The 15,048-nt window shown below is 41.3% G+C and overlaps 1 protein-coding gene across 1 annotated transcript in view; it reads left to right on the top strand.

Moving 5' to 3' along the window:
- The window catches only part of clocka (clock circadian regulator a), a 60,456-nt gene that overhangs the window by 9,783 nt on the left and 35,625 nt on the right, over positions 1–15,048 (top strand). The window contains exon 2 of the mRNA XM_046353025.1: positions 9,331–9,420. The gene's annotated coding sequence lies outside the window, so the exon portion shown is untranslated. The remainder of the gene's footprint in view (positions 1–9,330; positions 9,421–15,048) is intronic.

The following is a 15,048-nucleotide window of genomic DNA, read 5'->3' as shown; positions in this document are numbered from 1 at the left end:
CAGACCACGCATAACCACGCCAGCCCAGGACCTCCACATCCGACTTCTTCACCTGTGGGATCTGAGACCAGCCACCCGGGCCAACTGATAAAAATGTGTTTGCACAGAATTTCTGCACAAACTGTCAGAAACTGTCTCAGGGAAGCTCATGTGCGTACTCGTCATCCTCACCAGGGTCATAACCTGAGTGCAGTTTGGCGTCGTAACCTACTTCAGTGGGCAAATGCTTACCGTTGATGGCCACTGGCATGCTAGAGAAGTGTGCTCTACACGGATGAATCCCGGTTTCAACTGTACCGGGCAGATGGCAGACAGTATGTATGGTGTCGTGTGGGTGAGTGGTTTGCAGATGTCAACATTGTGAACAGAGTGCCCCGTGGTGGTGGGGTTATGGTATGGCCAGGTGTAAGCTATTGACAACGAACACAATTGCATTTTATCAATGGCTATTTGAATGCACAGAGATATGGTGATGAGATCCCGAGGCCCGTTGTCGTGCCATTCATCTGCCGCCATCCCCTCATGTTTCAGCATTATAATGCACAGCCCCATGTCGGAAGAATCTGTACACAATTCCTGGAAGCTGAAAATGTCCAAGTTCTTCCATGGCCTGTATATGTAACAGTATAATTTTAAACCGTCCCCTCGCCCATACCCGGGCGCGAACCAGGGACCTTCTGCACACAACGACAACAGTCACCCTCGAAGCATCGTTACCCATCGTTCCACAAAAGCCGCGGCCCTTGCAGAGCAAGGGGAAACACTACTTCAAGGTCTCAGAGCAAGTGACGTAACCGATTGAAACGCTATTTAGCGCACACCGCTAACTAAGCTAGCCGTTTCACATCCGTTACATATACTCACCAGGCATGTAACCAGACATTGAGCATGTTTTATCCAGCAACTTTGCACAGCCATTGAAGAGGAGTGGGACAACATTTCACAGGCCATAATCAACCGCCTAATCAACACTATGTGAAGGAGAGGTGTCGCCCTGCATGGGGCAAATGGTGGTCACACCAGATACTGAGTGGTTTTCTGATCTACGACCCTACTTCTTTTTGTATTGGTGTCTTTAAACCAACAGATGCGTGTCTGTATTCCCAGTCATGTGATATCCATAGATTAGGGCCTAATGACTATTTCAATTGACTCATTTCCTTATTTGAACCGTACATTTTGGTTCTGTTTAAAATCACCGATCTTAATGCAATTTACAAAAATACAGTATAAGTAAAGTTACTGCATCCAAAAGTGGATTTAAACCTTAATAAAGTGACTTAATATATATATATTTTTTATCCAAGGTAATTACAGGTAATATTGGTTTTTTAGGATGTGGATATTTGTGGTTGAAAGGTATTTTAGGTATATTTATGGATTGAATGGAATCCTATGGGCAAACAGCATAACACAATATGCCTATAAAGTATCTAAATACGTGAGATGGACTAAAAACTGTTTTGGAATATCAAACAAGTGTGAAAACAGATACACATGTCGAAATGGGGGGTATCCAGCCCATTGTGGCTTAAAGTAAATTACATTGGGTTTTATACACTCCATTTTCATAACAAACCCTACTTAATGAAATAACTGTTGTTTTACAAAAATATCTATACAATAGGTTTAAGAAGTGGTCCTAGTAAGTTAATAAAGTTACCAGCACAGCACACCCATTGACTGTACATTACAATTAGCTTAGTATCTTTACCGAAATTAAGGTTCTCATTAACAAAACGGACCTAAAAAATGATGTGGTAATGATAAATGTGTATTTCGTGCCATGAGGCCCAAGTTCAATCTGCAAATAATAGGAGGGCCGTTATGAGTCAACAAACAATTGACCACATCACTAAAGCCCATTTATGGCTTAATGTTGGTAAAGTAATGGTTCTGACTTTTTCCCTATTTGAACTTTTTAGCCGTTTTGGTAATGAGAAGACCAAGTGAGGTAAAGGGGGTGTTTGAGAATAAGAACCTCTTCTAAAGTCAGAAAAAAACCCATGTATTTTTATTTTCTATTTGACCTTTTATTTAACCAGGTAGGCTAGTTGAGAACAAGTTGTCATTTACAACTGCGACCTGGCCAAGATAAAGCAAAGTAGTGCGACACAAACAACAACACAGATTTACACTTGGAATAAACAAGAGTACAGTCAACATAATAGAAATAAAAGAAAGTCTATATACAGTGTGTGCAAATTGTGTGAGGAGGTAAGGCAATAAATAGGCCATAGTAGCGGAGTAATTACAATTTAGGAAATTAACACTGTAGTGATAGATGTGCAGATCATGATGTGCAAGTAGAAATACTGGTATGCAAAAGAGCAGAAAGTAAATAAAAACAATATGGGGATGAGGTAGGTAGGTTTGGTGGGCTATTTGCAGACGGGCTATGTACAGCTGCAGCTGCTCAGATAGCTTATGTTTAAAGTTAGTGAGGAAAATCTAAGTCTCCAGCTTCAGCGATTTTTGCAATTAGTTCCAGTCATTTGCAGCAGAGAACTGGAAGGAAAGGCGGCCAAAGGACGTGTTGGCTTTGGGGATGAGATATAGTGAGATATACCAGTGAGATATACCTGCTGGAGCGCGTGTTACAGGTGGGTGTTGTTATCGTGACCAGTGAGTTGAGATAAGGCGGAGCTTTACCTAGCATAGACTTAAAGATGACCTGGAGCCAGTGGGTCTGGCGACGAATATGTAGCGAGGGCCAGCCGACTAGAGCATACAGGTCGCAGTGGTGGGTGGTATAAGGGGCTTTGGTAACAAAATGGATGGCACTGTGATAGACTGCATCCAGTTTGCTGAGTAGAGTATTGGAAGCTATTTTGCAAATGATATCTCCGAAGTCGAGGATTGGTAGGATAGTCAGTTTTACGTTTTACGGTATGTTTGACGGTGTGAGTGAAGGAGGCTTTGTTGCGAAATATGAAGCCGATTCTAGATTTAATTTTGGATCGGAGATGTTTAATGTGAGTCTGGAAGGAGAGCTTACAGTCTATTAAGACACCTAGGTATTTCCAGAGGTGGATCAGGGAATCACCAGTAGAACGAGCAACATCGTTGATATGTACAGAGAAAAGAGTTGGCCCGAGAATTGAACCCTGTGGTACCCCCATAGACTGCCAGAGGTCCGGATAACAGGCCCTCCGATTTGACACACCGAACTCTCTCTGAGAAGTAGTTGGTGAACCAGCGAATTTAAGCGAATACATTAACTTATGCTCATCTAAAGACTACTCCTCTAGATGATGCATCAAGAAATGTTGAGGAGAACTTTAGTTTTTACTTGAAAAAGTGTTACGATAATGAGACATGTTCACAGACAGTGTTTTTACGTAATAAATACTGAATGATAGTTTAACGTCAACTATTATTTAAAAACAATATGATTTATAGACTAACTACAGCAACTTATTTAGTCTTTTATTCAAATTATTTTTTTTATAAAGTAAAATTGTATAGAATGACCCGATAATTTAATCCGGACGCATTTCGGTAATGAGTATTTGGGGTGAAAATGTAAGACATTCTGGCAAAAATATAATATATAATATATATATATATAATATATTTAAAGATGAACTATGCAGAAATCGCACTGCCAATTACTGGTTGCTAAAATTCTAATAATTTGCCTAATGTCTCTTTTTATATGACAAAACAAGCAAGTACAGTGTAGAGAATCATTGTACCATCTAAACTGCTGTGAAACATATTTTCCATCACCAAAAATATTGTATTTTCAGCTGTTTTGAAGCTGGTGTACACAACCGAAAGTAAAAGACAAAGCGAAACATAGCAATAGTGCACATAGAACATATCTACTGCTTCTTAGACTTGCTTTCAATGAGAATGACAGATCTATAACACACATTTCTATGTGAATTTGGTCAGATCACCAAAAAGTTACATATTGCACTTTGCCAAAAACTAGACATCTTAGTCCGCAGAATGATAGTTGATTTTTGCAAATGCATCATAGGTATTGTAACTCTATTTGCTACAGACATGTTTAAAACTGGTTTCATGAGAATCACCTGTATATGGACACAATGTATCCAAATGGCATTAATCTAATAGCCACTGCTATATTCAACTAGAGCTATCTGACCATGTTCATTGTATTAATCTACTGCCTTAATGTAGGCTACACATTTGATTTATTTATGCACGGAATGCCTGCCTAATGCAGTTTGGTGCACTGGTTCCTGTGATGCTCAGTAGGGTTGTGTTTTTGGCAGCCTTGAAACCATACCAATATGTGTCTTTGTCAGCTGTTGAAGCAGTACCGATCTGTTGTTGCTAAGTTGCCCTCTGAATTCTACCGATCTGCACTGACAGACGCAGCATGTAACCAATGTTGAAACATACATTGGTCCATGGAATAACAAGTTGTTCAGTGGCTCTATGGTTGAACAAGTTGTCTAGGGCAGGCCATGGTAAGTCATTATCATCCACCCTGAACTGCATCTGTTTTGCAATGCATCTTGTAATATCTATAGCGGTGTCTGCATGCCTTGTCTGTGTCCTCATTGTTATCGTTTGTCTTTAGGAGTATTTGTGGGGAAGTTGTCCTTGAGCATTGCTCACAGCATGCACAGTAGCCTGTTGTCTGAGTTCTAGAAAATGTCCAGTGACTTTTGGTTTGACCGTGACCAAGTTAGGATGCGTGTCAGTCACTCCCCAAATAGTACAGAGTTTATTCCTTAGCCTAAACCTGGTATTCGTTGAACCTGTACAGTGAGGAAATATGTATATGAGGAGATGTGTATTTTGACACCTAAGCCCCTTTTTCATTGGCATTTGAATTAAGGCCAAATTTGAGCTGGCTTGAATGTAATTCTCAAATTAGAGCTGGGTCGGAGGAAACCCTGGCCAGTCCAGCCCAGTTTCACAACTGATGCTAGCCCGATTAAGATTCAGGCCAGTGACGTTGTTCTCAAGTTGGCAAACACAGTTGCTAAGCAACCAGTTGTCAGCTTCTTCAATCAATCAACAGATAAATGTATACTGTTGCGGCAAAGAACTAAAAAGTCGGTTCCTTGGTCCTTTGAGGAGATCCAGACCCTTCTGTCAATCTGGGCAGACACTTCAGTACAACATTTATACAGTTGAAGTCGGAAGTCTAGATACACCTTAGCCAAATACATTTAAACTCAGTTTTGAACTATTCCTGACATTTAATCCTAGTAAAAATGCCCTGTCTTAGGTCAGTTAGGATCACCACTTTAAATTAAGAATGTGAAATGTCAGAATAATAGAAGGGTGATTCAGTTCAGCTTTTATTTTTCATCACATTCTCAGTGGGTCAGAAGTTTACATAAACTCAATTAGTGTTTGGTACCATTGCCTTTAAATTGTTTAACTTGGGTCAAACGATTCAGAAAGCCTTCCATACGCTTCCCACAATAAGTTGGGTGAATTTTGGCCCATTTGTTTCATCAGACCAGAGGACATTTCTCCAAAAAGTACTATATTTGTCCCCATGTGCAGTTGCAAACCGTAGTCTGGCTTTTTTTACGGCGGTTTTTGGAGCAGTGGCTTCCTCCTTGCTGAGTGGCCTTTCAGGTTATGTCGATGTAGGACTCGTTTTACTGTGGATATATATACTCTTTTACCTGCTTCCTCCAGCATCTTCACAAGGTTGATTTGCACTTTTTGCACCATAGTATGTTCATTTCTAGGAGAGCGGTATGACGGCTGCGTGGTCCCATGGTGTGTATACTTGCGTACTATTGTTTGTACAGATGAACGTGGTACCTTCAGGCATTTGTAAATTGCTCCCAAGGATGAACCAGACCTGTGGAGATCTACAATTTGTTGTCTGAGGTCTTGGCTGATTGCATTTGATTTTCCCATGATGTTAAGCAAAGAGGCACTGAGTTTGAAGGTAGGCCTTGAAATACATCCACAGGTACACCTCCAATTGACACAAATTATGTCAATTAGCCAATCAGAAGCTTCTAAAGCCATGCCATCACTTTCTGGAATTTTCCAAGCTGTTTAAAAGCACAGTCAACTTAGTGTTTGTAAACTTCTGACCCACTGGAATTGTGATACAGTGAATTAAAATATAAATAATCTGTCTGTGAACAATTGTTGTAAAAATGACTTGTGTCATGCACAAAGTAGATGTCCTAACCAACTTGCCAAAACTATAGTTTGTTAACAAGAAACTTGTGGAGTGGTTGAAAAACTTCCGACTTCAACTGTAGCTTCTCTGTTCTGCAGGTGCGTTGAAAATCTGTCCAGCTTTATATTTTCCGTGTGGTCGTTCAGCCATCACTTGGTGAAACATAAGATATGATTGTTTGTTGTCAAGTAAAACGGGTGGCAGTGGGAGTTTACTCACTCGCCTACGGATTGTCAAAAGGCAGCCTGATCTGCGTCCTCTTTTCCTCTGTCTTTTCTTCACGCAAATGGCGGGGATCTGGGTCTGTTCCCTGGAGAGCAGTATATCTTTCTCGTCAGACTCGTTAAATGAAAAATCATCTTCCAGTTCGTGTTGAATAATCCCAGTTCTGATGTCCAGACGTCATTTTCAGTCATAAGAGACGGTAGCTGCAACATTATGTACAGAATAAGTCAAAAAACAAGTTACAAACAACGCAAAAAAATCGAACATAATAGCACAATTGGTATTTTATTAGGATCCCCATTTGCTGTTGCAAAAGCAGCAGATACTCTTCCTGGGGTCCAAACAAAACATGAAACATAAAACAGAATGACATAATACAGAACATCATTAGACAAGAACAGCTCAAGGACAGAACTACATACATTTAAAAAAAGGCACACGTAGCCTACATACAAATGCAGACACACAAACTATCTAGGTGAAAAAGGGGAGTGGCGTTGTGCCGTGAGTTGTTGCTTTATCTGTTTTTTGAGCCCAGACTTGGTGTTTATTTGAGCAATATGAGATAGGAAGTTCCATGCAATAAGGGCTCTATATAATCCTGTACGTTTTCTTGAATTTACTCTAGATTTGGGGACTATGAAAGACTCCTGGTGGCATGTCTGGTGGGATAAGTGTGTGTCAGAGCTGTGTGTAAGTTGATTATGCAAACAAGTTGTGATTTTCAACACATTAATGTTTCTTGTAAAAAGAAGAAGTGATGCAGTCAGTCTCTCCTCAACTCTTAGCCAAGAGAGGGCCTCCCGGATGGCGCAGTGGCTAAGGGCGCTGTACTGCAGCGCCAGCTGTGCCACCAGAGACTCTGGGATCGCGCCCAGGCTCTGTCGGCCGCGACCGGGAGGTCCTTGGGGCGACGCACAATTGGCCTAGTGTCGTCCGGGTTAGGGAGGGTTTGGCCGGTAGGGAAATCCTTGTCTCAAAAAAGCAGAGCATCACTTTATTACGGCCAGACCTCTCCCCATCTTTGCAACCATTGAATCAATATGTCTTGACCATGACAGTTTACTATCTAAGGTAATGCCAAGTATTTTAGTCCCCTCAACTTGTTCAACAGCCACACCATTCATTACCAGATTCAGCTGAGGTCTAGCACTTAAGGAATGATTTGTACCAAATACAATGCTTTTAGTTTTAGAGATGTTCAGGACCAGTTTATTACTGGCCAACCCTTTCCAAAACAGACTGCAACTCTTTGTTAAGGTTTTCAGTGACTTCATTAGCTGTGGTTGCTGATGCGTATATGGTTGAATCACACATGGACACACATTGGTTATGGGCATGTAAAGCGTCAGCCATCCTCTTCGGCGCCATCTTAACATCTGGTGTATCTCCACTCCAGTGGTGATGGAGAAGGTCAGCCTGGGCCTGTCTTTGTGCAAAGAGTATTGAAACTTCTTTCGTCAGATAGTAGCCTAATTGAAAAAAAAAATCATTTGAGAAAATGTCTATAATATATTCGTAGTTATTGCAATGATAGTGTTTGACAGTATTACTTCCCGCTGTGATATTCACCTGTTGATTTCTCCTACCGGTGCAGCATCTGTAATCAAAATGGACTTTGTGGCTGTGTTTTCTAGTGGGAATTGGATTAAGTGGCCATGAAGAAATCAGTCTGTCATTTCCTGGCTGCTAAAATTGTACACTGTTTGCTCAATTTCAGTTTATGTGAGAAAACAAGCACTGAATACTGTAGGAAATCATTGTACCATCAAAATTGCTCGGAAATATATTTTCAATCACAAAAAATATCGTTTTGACAGCTGTTTGAAGCTGATGGACCAAAACCGAAAGTAAAAGGCTCAAGCAAGTCTCCACCTAACACGGAAATGAGATGCGGGGGAGATTTGTTTTGAATGCAGCCTAGCGCTGTTGCAATTCACCTAGAAATTGTAGGTGTAGCACCTTTAATCCCCTTCAAGTCACTAGCCTTGTCTGTCTGTCTGTGCCAGCCAGCCAGCCAGAGTTGGGCTCAATTCGTATTGACGACAGTCAATTCAGGAAGTAAACTAAAATCACAATTGAATGACTTTTCAATAAACTGAAAAGTAAATTGAAATCAATTTGAAATGAGTCCAACCCTTCTCTCTCTCTTTCTCTATTTCTCTCTCTCGCCAGGTTCAAGACACGACACACACCTAGGATTAGTTTAATGTGGATCCAGGAGCAGATGGAAGCTTGTGTTTACATCTGTGGTACCGAACCCCCCATCCCAGCTGACTGACACAGTGCCAAGTCTTGGTTGTAAATGAGTTTAGGAGGTGTGGTTGTGTGTGTCTGTGTTTTCTGACTGGTGTGTCACTGCTTTGGAAGCTTCAGGATGTGATTAATCTCTAATCAGAACGTCTGGGAGTAGCAGAGCTGATGGCTAGAGCAGAACCTCACACGGCACCGCCTTGTCCTCTGGAAACTCAGTTCACCACACAGCCAACCCCAATGAAACCTAAAGCAAGTCCCTAACTCCTTGTCTAGCTTATTCTCAACATGATTTCAGCACTTTTATTTCCATGGCTGATTGATCATGGCTCATTCTTGTCCCTTTACAGCAGACATGGTGGTCAATATGTTTGGTACATCGAAACCTATTATCGAATCGCTATGCATATAGAATCGTGAGAATCGCAATGCATATCGTATCGGCGCCTAAGTATCGTGATAATATTGTATTGTGAGGTCACTGGCAATTCCCAGCCCTGCCTGCTAAAGACTGCACTCTGGCACAATATATTGTGATTGTTTTTTCTGCTGGTCACAAGGAAATTTGAAAAGCTTCAGGTGGGTCACTGCACAAGAATGTTAGGTAACGACTGTTTCAACATTCCTACCATATAGACTCGCCCAGACCACAGGGCATTCTTGACCAAATATATGTGTGGTTCTCAGTGGCCTTTGTTATTTTTATTTTCCAGGTTGACATTTTGAACAAAACGGCTGTGCTGAGAACATGGGCTGCAGAGGGTTGGTTGCCTTATTGGACATCGCTTAATAAAGTGTAAGAGGTAAGGAGACGAAGAAAAAAGCTGCATGGCATTTGAGGAATGTACTGCACAGTCTATGCAACGACTCCATTTAGACTGGCACCATTGGTGTGACGGGTCTATTAAGTTAATGTGGTCTAAAGAATTTTTGAATACACGCAGTGACAAATTTAGGCTATTTGTGCATGTAATTTATATTTGATGATTTTAGCTATGTGTCACCTTTTGGGGTCTAAATTTTAAATTTGGGTTTCTCAAAGTGGGTATTTGGGTTTGCCCAAGTAGAGTAAAGTCATTGTTAAAATTTGTCCAGGTAATAGGTCAAAATGGTGATAGGTAAGGGTTTCGGAATATATTATAGCCTGACTATCTTGAGATAAATGGTTGGTTCTGATGTTGACGTTTGCGCTGTGACGGTCATGGAGTTTTTGATGACCGCAGTCTCCGTAATGACCGTTCGAATAGCAAAGAAAAACGTTCAGCCTCTATCGAGGCTCTAGTCTAGAGTGTCTGGGTAAATTGTGTTTGAGTGCATTTATAAACTCTCGAAATGGTTAAATGAGTGAGAAATAAATGGCATTGTTGCAATTGTTTTTGAGTGGTCAACATACTCATGATACGATATTATCACGATACTTGGGTGCCGATACAAAATGTATTGCAATTCTCATGAATCTACACTGAGTATACCAAACATTGGCCTCAATTTGTTGGGGCATGGACTCTACACAATGTTCGAAAGCTTTCCACAGGGATGCTGGTCCATGTTGACTCCAATGATTCCCACAGTTGTGTTAAGTTGGTTGGATGTTCTTTGTGTGGTGGACCATTCTTGATACACACAGGAAGCTGTTGAGCATGAAAAACCCAGCAGCGTTGCAGTTCTTGACACTCAAATCGGTGCACCTGGCACCTACTACCAAAGGCACTTACATACTTTGTCTTACCCATTTACCCTCTGAATTGCACACATACACAATCCATGTCTCAACACTTAAAAATCCTTCATCTACATTGATTGAAGTGAATTTACAGGTTAACAGGTGACATCAGTAGCTTTCACCTGGATTCATCTGGTCAGTCTGTCAAGGAAAGAGCAGGTGTTCCTAATGTTTTGTGCACTCAGTGTATACTATCATAAATTTGCATGCGTAATTATTTTACCATATGTGTGCCGTTTACAAGGTGCTTGTTTAAAAAATACAAGTAATATGATTACTATTACAAAGTATGTGTATATAGTAAATTGTATGTTTTAGGTTTTCAATATATCAAAATGTGTTTCTGGTTATTGATTTGGACACTTTAAAACTGTTTTTTGACTTTGGGCAATTCATCAAAATGTTTTGTCAGCAGAAAGCAGCGACAGCCTAATTTTCAATTGACGTTTTTTGTAATATAAATGTAACTTTATTAACAAAAATGAATTTCCAATGGCATTGTACTTAATCTGGTAAAAACTGCTGAATGAGTTAAAAAAACATGAGGTGATTTATTTATTTTGATCAAATCACCAAAACGGGTTTGCCCTGACTAGTAAGTAGTGATGGGGGGAAACATTGATACAGTTACACTTCCGTTCAAAAGTTTGGGGTCACTTAGAAATGTCCTTGTTTTTGAAAGAAAAGCTATTTTTTTGTCCATTTAAAATAACATCAAATTGATCAGAAATACAGTGTAGATATTCTTAATGTTGTAAATGACCATTGTAGCTGGAAACGGCTGATTTTTCTATGGAATATCTAAATAGGCATACCGATGCCCATTATCATTTTGAGCCTGTAATTGAACCCACGAATGCTGATGCTCCAGATACTCAACTAGTCTAAAGAAAGCCAGTTGTATTGCTTCTTTAAACAGCACAACAGTTTTCAGCTGTGCTAACATAATTGCAGAAGGGTTTTCTAATGATCAATTAGCCTTTTAAAATGATAAACTTGGATTAGCTAACACAATGTGCCATTGGAACACAGGTGTGATGGTTGCTGATAATGTGCCTCTAGACGCCTATTTAGATATTCCATTAAAAATCAGCCGTTTCCAGCTACAATAGTCATTTACAACATTAACAGTGCCAACACTGTATTTGTGATCAATTTGATGATATTTTAATTCACGAAAAAATTGCTTTTCTTTGAAAAACAAGGACGTTTTTAAGTGACCCCAAACTTTTTAACGGTAGTGTAAGCCTACGCTCATGATGCATATCGTGGTAGGCGGTGGTAGCGGGCACTGTGGGCAGTTGGCATGGCGTATTTAATATCTTCCTCTCCTGTGTTGGCCTGGCAGTGCTCATCTCTCTGTCTCTGTCTCTCTCTCTCCCTCTCTCTGTCTGAACTGGCCACTGTGGGAGAATGGGCAAGTGGTGGGGCTCCTGGCAGCCTCTCCGTCCTCCTGCTGCCATTGGAAACCGCTGCCCTACTCTGACATTCCTGTCTGTGGAGTGTGGGATTCAAACGCAAACAAAGACCCCTTTTGTGCTGTTGGGGCTGCGGATGCATGTGCTTGGGTGGAACACAACTGGGTTGCCCAGCTCTGGGGGCTTCAGCAGCCCAGTGGTGTGGAGACGAGCTGGGGTGGGCAGGGAACTGGGCAGCAGCATGGATAGAGAAACAGTAGCTCAAGGTTTAAGCTTTAGCCCAGACACAGTACGGATCACTGACTGTCAGAAGAATCATCGAGCCTGCTGTTTTTGTTTGTCAGTAACTCCACTGTATTCTCCTTCTTCTTGGAATTGTCAGCCTACTAATTAGAAGCCATTAACCACAGTGTGTGCTGGTAGCAGGCACACTCTCTTATTGTCTGATTTAACAGGGAGAGGTGTAACCTTTGTGTCTGAGAGCGGGAGAGAGAGAGGGTGTATATGCAAAGTGTGGGTAAATGTATATTTGCTTCGTTTCCCGGCAGTGAATGTGTTGATGCTCGTTGGCGGTTTCCGACTGCATTAGATTACTGAGGGATTCTCTGCCACTTAGAGCAGAAACTCTCCTCCTCCAGCTCCTTGTCTGAACGGCTGAATATCTTAAATGTCGGCCTGTTTCTATGGCGGAGACATTTTCCCATCCCCACTGTCAGTTCCCTAAAAGCAGTACTGCTGCTTTTCGTATGGTGACACTCTGGCTATCCTACCTCCTTACTAATCGATGGTCCACAAATTATTTTGAGATTCCGATGTCAGAATATGTCGGGATGGTACACACTTGCTTGGGCTGAGCTTAGAAAGGACCTATTTTGTATGCCAAGTTCCATACGATACGGATCAGATTTTTTGTGTTTAATATAGGTACGTTTTACATACCTCCAGTAAGACCCTATGATCCGTGAACTGTACATGATATAGACAACATCTTGGTGTCATTATACTCCTTAGGCTATAGTGTGCTCTCATATCTGTCTAGATTCCCATTAATTTATTCAACATTAAAAATATTTATCTCACAAGTATCCTTTTTGATTTTGCTTATTTTTAGACATTGTCTGGAACCATATTCTCTTCAAACACGTCACGTTTCAAGAGAATGCACTCTGGTACTTGAAAATATGACAATTTTCTCCATATAAATTGACATTATAGTTCATTAACCAAGCACAGCCCTCCTTTTAGGGTTGCACATTCAGCAAATCACCAACAGAGTTCCCTTCAAATCCATTTTCCCATTCACTGTGTTGGTGGTGCTCATAAAATTGATCAGAATTAGCAGAGAGGCCACTTTGTAAATCTTATGTACTTATAGAGTAGATATCGTTCCAAACAATACGTCTTAAAAAGGGTACTTTTGAGATTGATTCATATTCATATTTTCAATGTTAAATGAATTCATTCATGTGAGTGTGTATTTCAGAAGGTCCATATGTTAGAGCACACTAGGAGTATAATGACACCAAGATGTTGTTCGTGCGCACACAATGTCTCTAGGCAACCTGAAGTCGATAGCCAAAGTCTACGCCCCTTCGCTGGTGATTGGTCAACAGTAGGGATTCTTCAATGAAGTGTTTGTTGTCATTCAATGAGAGATTCATTGTTTTCATGCATATTTTTTTTACTTGAGAAATACTGTACCAAACATCTTAGTTAGATGCAAACATTTTGTGACTAAGATCTTGTTGGCAAAAATGTCAAAATTAATTACCGATTTCTTGAGTTATCTTAGATAAATTCAGACTGTTTTGAGGAAGTGCATACTGGCTACAGTGTCTCAAGATGGACAAACAGTGCTATTGATGCTTTTTTTCTCATTTTTCTAGCGAAGGTCGTAGAGGTATGGAGGTAGGTCCTCTTTCTGCGGTAGGTAGACCATCATAGGGGGGAGCTCAGCCTCCAACAGAGATAAAGGGAGTCTCTCTCTCTGCTCTATAATAGAATAGGGGGATGCGCACTCATGATGGAGCAATTCTCATCTGTAGAGGAATTCAGCGGAGCTATTTTTACCCTGCATGGCGCGGGCGGTTGCTATGGGGTTGCTGATGGGCACTGACGATATGCTGGCGTCTCGATGCATGCGTTGGTGTGCGTGACGACGAGCTGCGCCAAGGATCCACTTTAGAATGAGTCATATCCTCAGAGCTCCTCTGACCTACATCTGAGTCAGTGCGTGCGCACGCACACACACACAGCGCATCAGCACAATGCCTGTGAGAGGGAATTGGTGAAAAAGGGTTTGGTGAGTGAGATTTTGTAAGTGGGAGAAAAATCGGATCAAATCTAATTTTATTTGTCACATGCGCCGAATACAACAAGTGCATATCTTACCCTGAATTGCTTACTTTACAATCCCTTAACCAACAATGCAGTTCTAAGAAAATAGAGAATAAAATATTTACTAAGTTCGCTAAAGTAAAAAAATAATTGTCCAGGTGGCCATTTGATTAATTGTTCAGCAGTCTTATAGCTTGGGGGTAGAAGCTGTTAAGGAGCCCTTTGGACCTATTCTTGGCGCTCCGGGAACAAATGTGTGCGGTAGCCGAGAGAACAGTCTATGACTTGGGTGACTGGAGTCTTGACCATTTTTTGGGCCTTCCTCTGACACCGACTAGTATATAGGTTCTGGAAGGCAGGAAGCTTGGCCCCAGTGATGAACTGGGCAATATGCACTACCCTCTGTAGAGCCTTATGGTCGAGTGCCGAGCAGTTGCAATACCAGGCGGTGATGCGACCGGTTAGGATGCTCTCGATAGTGCATCTGAATAACTTTTTGAGGATCTAGCAACCTATGCCAGGTCTTTTCAGTCTCCTGACTGGGAAAGGCGTAGTCGTGCCCTCTTCACAAATTTCTTGGTGTGTTTGACCATGATAGTTTGTCGGTGATGTGGGCACCAAGGAATTTGAAACTCTCGAGCCATTCCACAACAGCCCCGTCGACATAAATTGGGGCATGTTCGGCCCTGCTTTTCCTGTAGTCCACAATCATCTCCCTTGTCTTGCCGTTGTTGAGGGAGAGGTTGTTGTCCTGGCACCACACTTCCAGCTCTCTGACCTCCTCCCTATAGGCTCTGTATTTGAGGCTACTAAGAAATTATGAGGGGGCTCCTACCTGGGAGGTGTATTAATCGGTTTCTGTGTATATGAGGGAGAAACAGGAAATTTGCGGCTTCAGTGATTGATGAGTGGCTACTTTAAAAACATTTCTCTTCCCCTTCCACCCTCTCATT

Source organism: Oncorhynchus gorbuscha, linkage group LG06, assembly GCF_021184085.1.
Source record: "Oncorhynchus gorbuscha isolate QuinsamMale2020 ecotype Even-year linkage group LG06, OgorEven_v1.0, whole genome shotgun sequence".
Taxonomy (NCBI): Eukaryota; Metazoa; Chordata; class Actinopteri; order Salmoniformes; family Salmonidae; genus Oncorhynchus; species Oncorhynchus gorbuscha.
Note: the sequence above shows the minus strand (reverse complement) of the source record. Positions and strands in the feature narration are given on the sequence as shown.